The sequence below is a fragment of the Hippocampus zosterae genome, chromosome 12 (genome assembly GCF_025434085.1).
Source record: "Hippocampus zosterae strain Florida chromosome 12, ASM2543408v3, whole genome shotgun sequence".
In the NCBI taxonomy this organism is placed as follows: domain Eukaryota; kingdom Metazoa; phylum Chordata; class Actinopteri; order Syngnathiformes; family Syngnathidae; genus Hippocampus; species Hippocampus zosterae.
Window position 1 is genome coordinate 8,073,556 of NC_067462.1, and position 8,488 is coordinate 8,082,043.

Genomic DNA, 8,488 nt, shown 5'->3' on the forward strand with positions numbered 1-8,488 from the left:
GGAGAATTACTGTCATGATTCTGTTTTTGTTCAGGTGACATTTGGTTTTGTTTCCTTACATGTCTTTTTTGTCTCCACCTGTCCTTGTCTCCGAGTCCCTTGCGTTGACAGAACAGCTCCATCAACTCTTTGTGTCTTGTCCAGTTGTTCCAGGTGTTTATTTGAGTTTGGATTTTAGTTTTTTCCACTCTACCCCTGCGAGTGTTTTTCTGTTAATACATTTGGTTCAGCACTACCTGGTTCTCCTTTCCTTGCTTTTTTTTTGTTGTTTTGGAGGGGGGAGGGTCCACTACCATCACCCAACACGACATGCGGTGTGTCATCTTCAGTGAGAAATTGGTGTCTCAGCAAAGCAACGGAGGAATCGATGCACTGCTGAGCTGGGCCTCGCCGTAGTGACTGACTGCTTGACAGTTTCATTTAATGTCAGTCAGTCGCTAACTATTCCCCGCTGCCGTCTTGCTAAATCAATCATACCTACACACACACTTTAAAGCGGCACGGCTCCATCGCACGCATGTACACCAAGGTTATCATGGTTAAGGAAAAACGAAGATGCTTTAAAAAAAAAACAAAAACACTTGACCACTGTGGTTTCCCTCATGTTCACACAGCAGGTGGAAAGCAGGTGTTAGTTCCCGGGAGACGGCGACTCCATTTGCTGATAACGCATGAAAAGCATTGAAGCTTTTTGCTCACTGCCTACCCTTCGTCTTTCTCACGCCATTTCTCCCGCGGTTCAGCCCGTCACCGACTTTGTCAGGAAACTTCCGTGTGGTTCAAGTAATGGGTCTTGTAACATGATTTAAAAAAAGAAAAAAAGCAATACGTGTTAGCTGGCATTGCACTTTTGCTGGCTTTCCTTGTAAAAGACAAAAGTCTGCTTGCGCCGGCCCTTTAAGAACATCGGGGAGGCTTCGTCTGGCCCCCCATTTTTTTTCACCGCATCTGCCATGCGCCAGCTTGGAACTGGGTTGTTTCCATGGTGACTGCATATGTGATGGACAGGTCGGCGTATGACGGCCGGGATGCCGAGCGCGTGCGCGCATTCGGCTTGAAATGAATAAACGCTCATTTTAACTAATCACCTGTGAAGAGAACATTTATTTACATTTACCGATTCAAATGGACCTGATTGTGTGATGTGTGTCTGTGAGTCTTTTGTTATGTAATCCACTTGCAGTTTATTTACAGTCAAGGTTCCCTCCGACATGTGCCTTTTCAAGACAACTAGAGTGTGTCATTCCATAATGTGTGGTCGTGACGCACATTTCAAAAAGGTTTTAAGGATGACTCATTCTCGACGTGGAAAAGAAAGAACCCGGTTGCAGACAGGCACTGATATTATAGGGATAAATCTTGATGATAATTTATTTTACTTAGTTTCATTGACTTAAATATCTCTATGTAGAAATTATTTGAGGTATTTCACAAATGCTGTCATCGCAATACATTGGTGATGCTAGAATTGTGTGAAGACAGGTAAGTTATTTCTTGACCGTACAGGTCTGGACATAATCACGTTTGGGTGTGGTCAGTAAAAATGACTTCAGATTTCCCCCAAAAAATTTAATTTGAAAAAGCCACAAGTACTTCCTGATTTAACAAGGGAGGAAAATACTGTATAGATATTTTTCCACACAGGGCCAGCTAGTCAGCCTTGAATAATTTTGCGTGGGGGTGGTGGGGGGGGTTCCCCATAAAGCAGGAAGTCAACCAAAAATGTTCTATGCAGCCCCACAAGTCCACGCACGGTATTCTAATTAATATTGTGTATCTGGAATATGAATTACAATACAATACAAGCTGATTTATGTAGCGCTTTCACAACAGCTGTAACAAAGCGCTTAACAAAACAGTTAACATAAAGTAAAATAATAAACACAACACATAACATAAAACACGGACAGTCGTGCAGTCCTAACCACTTTTCCATCACACGCTTTGTTGTTTGAAGCAGTTTGAGATGTGATTTAATTAATTAATTTGAGAATTAAGCGGTAAAATACAGCTGTTTGCATCAGGAGAACATACAAACTCCACACAGGAAGGCCTGAGCCCAGATTCAAACCCGCAATCTCAAAACTGTGAGGCAAAGGTACATGCCAACACTTGGTTTATTGAAACATAAATAATTGTAATCTACCTCATTTGAAAATTGTGTTTTGAATGGACTTGTGTGTGCGTGTGTGTGTATGTGTGCATGCGTGTGTGTGTGTGTGTGTGTCACGAGTTTGCATTGACAGGTAACATCCCATCCGTCTGTTTATGCTGCAGTGACTTTGGCTGCTATCCAATTCATACCTCGTTATGGAAGCAGCATGATTTTCTCTCTGCTGCCTGAGGCATGGCCAAATTGTGTTGCTTGTGAGTAAAATAAATACATAAATATATAATATAGGGCGGCCCGTTAGTCCAGTGGTTAGCACGTCGGCTTCACAGTGCAGAGGTACCGGGTTCGATTCCAGCTCCGGCCTCCCTGTGTGGAGTTTGCATGTTCTCCCGGGGCCTGCGTGGGTTTTCTCCGGGTGCTCCGGTTTCCTCCCACATTCCAAAAACATGCGTGGCATGCTGATTGAACACTCTAAATTGTCCCAAGGTGTGAGTGCGAGCGTGGATAGTTGTTCGTCTCTGTGTGCCCTGCGATTGGCTGGCAACCGATTCAGGGTGTCCCCCGCCTACTGCCCGAAGACAGCTGGGATAGGCTCCAGCACCCCCGCGACCCTAGTGAGGATCAAGCGGCTCGGAAGATGAATGAATGAATGAATAAATAATATATATATATATTTCTTTTTTTTATCATCCGTCTTTGGGTGTTTCTTCACAGCTCCAAGGATGGTTCTGTCATCAACAGTGGTTGATACCCATGTCCAAACTGTACTTCCTTTCCTTTTCAGGACATTCCAAATTGCTGTTTTTTTTCCCTCCCCACTCTAAAAGATTCAATACAACTATGGTGTACTTAAAAGTTGCGTACAACTGAACAGTGCCTAAATGTACGACGCTGGATTAAAAATAAAAAATCATGATGTTTGAACATCTAATTCAGTCACCTTTCATATCCCACCGCTTTTTGAATCGCTGCTGCTCGTGAACCCAAAATAAGGTGGATGTTGAATTTGCCCCGTGTGCTACAAAACGGTTGCAAACACATTTTCCATTCGCTTTGCTGCATCTTCCAAAGGGATGTCTCAAAGCGCTCAGCACTGAGGCGCCGCTGACTGCTTTTAGGGATTATCCACCCTTCTTTGGCACACAACCGCACGAAAACCACGGTAGCATCCCTTTTTCTTTTGGTTTCATGTACGCCCCCCCCCCAAAAAAAACAACAACCCCAAAAGAAACAGGGTGTAATTAGCCAGAACGGCGGCCCAAGGCAGCGTGGTCCCTTTCTAGTTTGATGCCCTGCACGCCTGACACTCGGCACACAAGCGCCATATGTTCTGCTGGCGCTTTCACACCCACTCACAAGTCCTCCGTTTAAATTGATCACACGACCATCGTGCACACGGCCAAAAGGGTGAATTTCTTTGTTCCTTGGCCTCAACCACAATGAAATAACACTCTCTCTTTTCTCTTTTCAATGTCTCAGTGATTAGCCTCAAGAATGAACCACTTCACGCTCACATCATTATTCTACTACAAGCCCCCCCCAAAAAAAGACAGAAGTAATACATAAGGACAAATAAGTAATTTTATGTGTATAAATGAGCTAAATATTATGAGGGGGCTACAATTGAATCCTAGGTGTTTAGCAATGACTCAAATGAGAAAAATGGAACGATTGTTTGAAAAGTCGTCTATTTTCATGACGATTTTATCAGAATAATCATCAACAAGAAAACTTTTCAACATAATTCATTTCATGTGGAACATTAAGTCAACAGATGAGAATATCCGTATCTTCCAGGAAATATATTACAAAATATTTTACAATTATTTTCATGTATTAAAGTTTCATAATATGAAAACATGTTTCACATTTTTGATGTAATTAAACGGGTCTAGGAAAAAAAACATTTTTCATTTTAAGTGTCATACGTTGAGGAAAAACACTAAATTATGGGAAGCATCAAAAGGCAAAAAAACTTCAAGAATTTATTTTTTTAAATAACAAAGCTGTAAAGTGTTCATGTAAAAACAAGCCAGATTGACCTCTCTGCACTCCATAACTGGCCGCCTCATCCATCAACCTTGTTCGCGTCAGTCATTAGCGTTGCGCAGCGACACTTTTGTGGGCTGAAGCAAAGGCCAGACTGCGAGCGCGGCCTCTGCTGCATCATCTTGTCGAGGCCGCCAGGTGAGGCAGCAGATGGGTGCCGTTTGATTGCTCACCTGTGTTTCAGCAAATAGCACGAGAGCAGATGCCATAATATGAGGTGACCCTGTTGCGTAACCACTTCCAATTTGGACTTGGGCCTTTGGTGTGGACCTAAGTGACCTAATCGACCTCAAAATAATAACGTCCCTGGCGATGTGAATGAGGGAGAAAAAAAAATCATCACATCAAATGATGCTTTCGCGGGCCACTTAAAATGATGTGGCGGGCCACATCTGGGCCCCGGGCCTTGAGTTTGACACCTGTGTGTTAAAATATGCGTTTAAATGGATGTGTATAATTTCAAATGTGTGTTTAAAAGGTAACCCAGTCTGATCACGAACCAGGTGGAGTGGGGATACCAAAAATGCTGACTCAGATAAACTGCATTACAAAGAAAAACAAAGTACCGACAAAGTACAACCAAAAGTACTCAAGACAAAATGGCAAGAATTCAAAGACATGAAACTTGAAAGTACAGTTGTCCAAAATGACTTGAGAACCAAAATACTTACAAATACTTACTAAACAAGAACCTAGCGAAACAAGAGTGATTATGAACATGGGTAAGAGGTCGAGGAAAATATCACCTGGGCACAAAGCGCGAGCAAGGTCAATAATCCGACAAAGACTTGTGATCTTGGCAGTCCTTAAATACTTGACTAGGCGTGATTGGGAACAAGACGCAAATGCGCAACGATAGAGGCACGCCCTCCGCTACCGTTAGTGCAAAAAACAAAACACAGACATAGCAAAACTATGACAAAAGGCCGTTAAAAATAAATAAATGATAAATAATGATGATAATAAATGCTTTAAGATGATTTAAATTGGGTATTTCGACATTCACTTCAGGTGTAAATTCAATAAATGAATGTTTTTGGTCGATACATGAAGAGTGAGCGAAGGTCAAGGCAACGTTTCGTCATTGAGAGAGCCGAGATTGACGAAAAGGTGCAACACGAGAGCTCCTTTGGGTTCGTCTGCTTTTCCTCCTCGAGTCTCATGCCCTGAACACTTTGTACCATTTTATGTCTGCAATGACCTTGAGAAAAATACAGAAGGCTTAGGGGAGAAGTTGAGTCGCATGAAAGAGCAGCTGGATGAAAAGAACATTTCCCGGAGGGTGTGCCTGATACACCTCCATATGCAGCCGCCACGGGGGGGAGGCCGAACAAGCATTCTTGCGTGGATACAAAAAAAAGAAATAAAAATTCCCCTGCCGCAAACAACGGGCTTTTCCTCGGAGTCGTGTTTTTACCCCAGTGTGCGTGCACGCATGTATTTGTTCCACTTCATTTACACATCATGCCACAGTGGCTTTTTTATGTCTATGAGAGTATCAGTGGATTGTTTTTCCACAACAGAATATCCCCAAATTCAACTCAGATAGGACACTGATCAGCACAAAGTTTGCACAACTCATCAAAAGCTGCTCTTGGCGTGTGTGCGCGTATATTATATACATATATATATGTGGTAGGTAAAAACAAGTTTTTTTTAAACGTAAATATCAATTAAATCTTATGATTTAAGTAACTTATTTGTTTTAGTTATTTTTTTAAGGTAAATAGTTTTTTTTTAATCTTAAATGGAGTTGATTACAAAGCAGGTCAAAATATATCAGCTACAATATGTATATGAAATAAATGTATTTGTTTGTACTGTTTTTGAGGAAAATGTGTTATATTAGGGAAATGAGTACCTAAATTATCTTCAATAAGGTCAGTGATATAATAGGGCTGTTCACACGGCAAGATTTGGTCCGCGGGGCTGCCCCAGTAGAGCGTTCACACGTGCAAATTAGCTCCGGCGTAGCCCCGGAAAAAGGCTTACACCGAATCAAATTTGATCCACCTCAGGGAGGTGGTTTAAAAATTTGCTCCGGAGCAAATGCTCGTTTGCGAAGCAGCACCGATGTAAATTTGCACGTGTGAACGCAACTGGGTTAAATTTGCTCCAGAGCAAATGCTTGTGAAGAGTACGTATGGCGAGAATGCGTTGCTTTCGTGCTCTGTCGGACTTCTGTAATGTGGTTGTTTAATAACGACACAAGACTTGGCTGGTAACATCTTTCCTTTTGTAGGAGACTGGACTGTCTCGGAGTTGTTTGTTCCTTTGTTGTTTGTTCACAACCCCCCGCCCCCCATAGAATTTATTTTGTGATTTCCTCTCTTGATTTTCTGTTTGGCGCATTAGTGTTTGCTTTTCTGAGTGTCATTGAAGTCATCGTTCATTTACGTTTTCTTGGGCGGTCACTCTCGAGCAGAAGGCACGGAGACCGAGAAGGAGAAGGACATGCCGGTCCAGTAGTCGCTTGAGTTGTGTATATACAGTACGTTTTAAAAAGAACCAACACGACAGCTAGTTTGTTTTCTGTCGTTTTCCTCCGCTGCAGAAATTGCCGTGTGAACGCAAGTGGGGCTGCGCCGATGCTGTGCCGATGCTGTCACGCTCAGCGGCTTTGTACGTGTGAACGCTCCACACAATTTGCTGCGGTGCAAAATATATCGCAACAAAATACATCGGTGCAGCGCCGGAGCAAACGTGTGCTGTGCGAACAGCCCTCATGTTACCACGGTGCAAATTTGAGAAAATGTGGTGCCGTTTATTTTTTAGTGCCGCTCATTTCTCCGTGATTCTACTAATCATATTGGTCCGTTAAATATCCTTTTGGGTACATCCATTCAAAAATTATTTTTTTTTTTTCTTCATGACCTACCTTGGATTTAATCTGATTAGATTGCGCAAGAGCACCGAGTGAAGTGAAAGCACACGACGTGGAATATTAATTCTTCCTCCGTCCATTTGGTGCTTGACATTTTTCAAGACAATCATCAACGATAATGTCTAAAAGGCAGTTGTAGTTCATGACGCCACGGTTCAAGGGATTAAAAGCGGGAGCAAAAATATTTCCTCACGGGCAAGTGATTCCCTGGAGGATTGTTGGCACTTGTGTGGTTGCCAAGCAACCAGGAAGGACTCGGCCAAATTCTAATCCTGGACTTGACTCAAATGTAAAAGCAAGAACCAAATTGCATTGCGTTTATTTACTTCTGACTCCTCAGAGAAGACCAGCGAGAAGGCTCATATTTGAAAGAGACTGTGTGAAAGCGCTTCATGTGTCAAATTCTATTTTAAGTGGACCACACACATCCAGAACCGATACTGAAGTTGAGATTTTTTTTGATGAAAGTCAAGAAAGTGTGCCAACAAGCGCACGACAAATAATTGACGCATTAGCGGTCACGCCTTCTGTCTCCGATGGGTTGTTTTTCTTCGGATGTGGTGCTTTCTTAAAAATCGAAATAAAGGTACATGATAGGCCAGAGATGATTTCTCACAGATCATTTTAGGTCATAGAAGCACGACAAAAATATATCGATTTTTTGACATTACAAACTCTACCTTTCAGTCCCTCTGAGTGGAATTGTTTTATTTCAAATTTTAGAAATAACTTTTTTTTTTATCCCCCTCATAATGACCACGCTGGGTGCTACACCTTTAAACAGCAGCTTCAAAGACACCAAATTTGTTGCGCCGTAACCTGCACACTTGCTGTTGTATTATTTATTCCCTAAGACCGTGTGTGTGTGTGGCTCTGTTTATTATTATTTTTTCTTCTTCTAAAATCAAATGTGCAGTCAGTTGCCTTTCATTCTGCACGCCATACAAAAATAATAACTGCGATGCCGGGGACGCGCTGCCATATTGCTTCTTCCGGGTAAATCGTCTGGGCCGACGTTCATTTTCACACTTCCTTCTGTGTCGGCACAATTTGTGCTCTCGTTTTTGTCCTTGCTTGGGTGGATTCTTGCAGATGCATCTCATCAGTCTGCGAGCGCAATCATAGGGCGGGCGAGGCAGGCGAGACGGGAGAGGCACCAGTCATACGTCTGAGGACGCCGCCATATGCAGTGCCTGCGGGCCAGCTATTTGCTCTATAAAACCGTACAGTACATACAGATTCTCAGACGCTTTGAAGAGAATTTAAGGCTGTAATCGGTCACGACGAGCTGGAAATTATATGTATAACCACTTGGAAAGACCACGGAGCAAAAACATGTGGTCCATGTGACTGCAGACAAACTATAGCATGAAGCGGCATCTGTGAAATGTCCAAAGCTCCGATAGTCATTGTGTTCCAAATGATCATGACGTTCATGATCG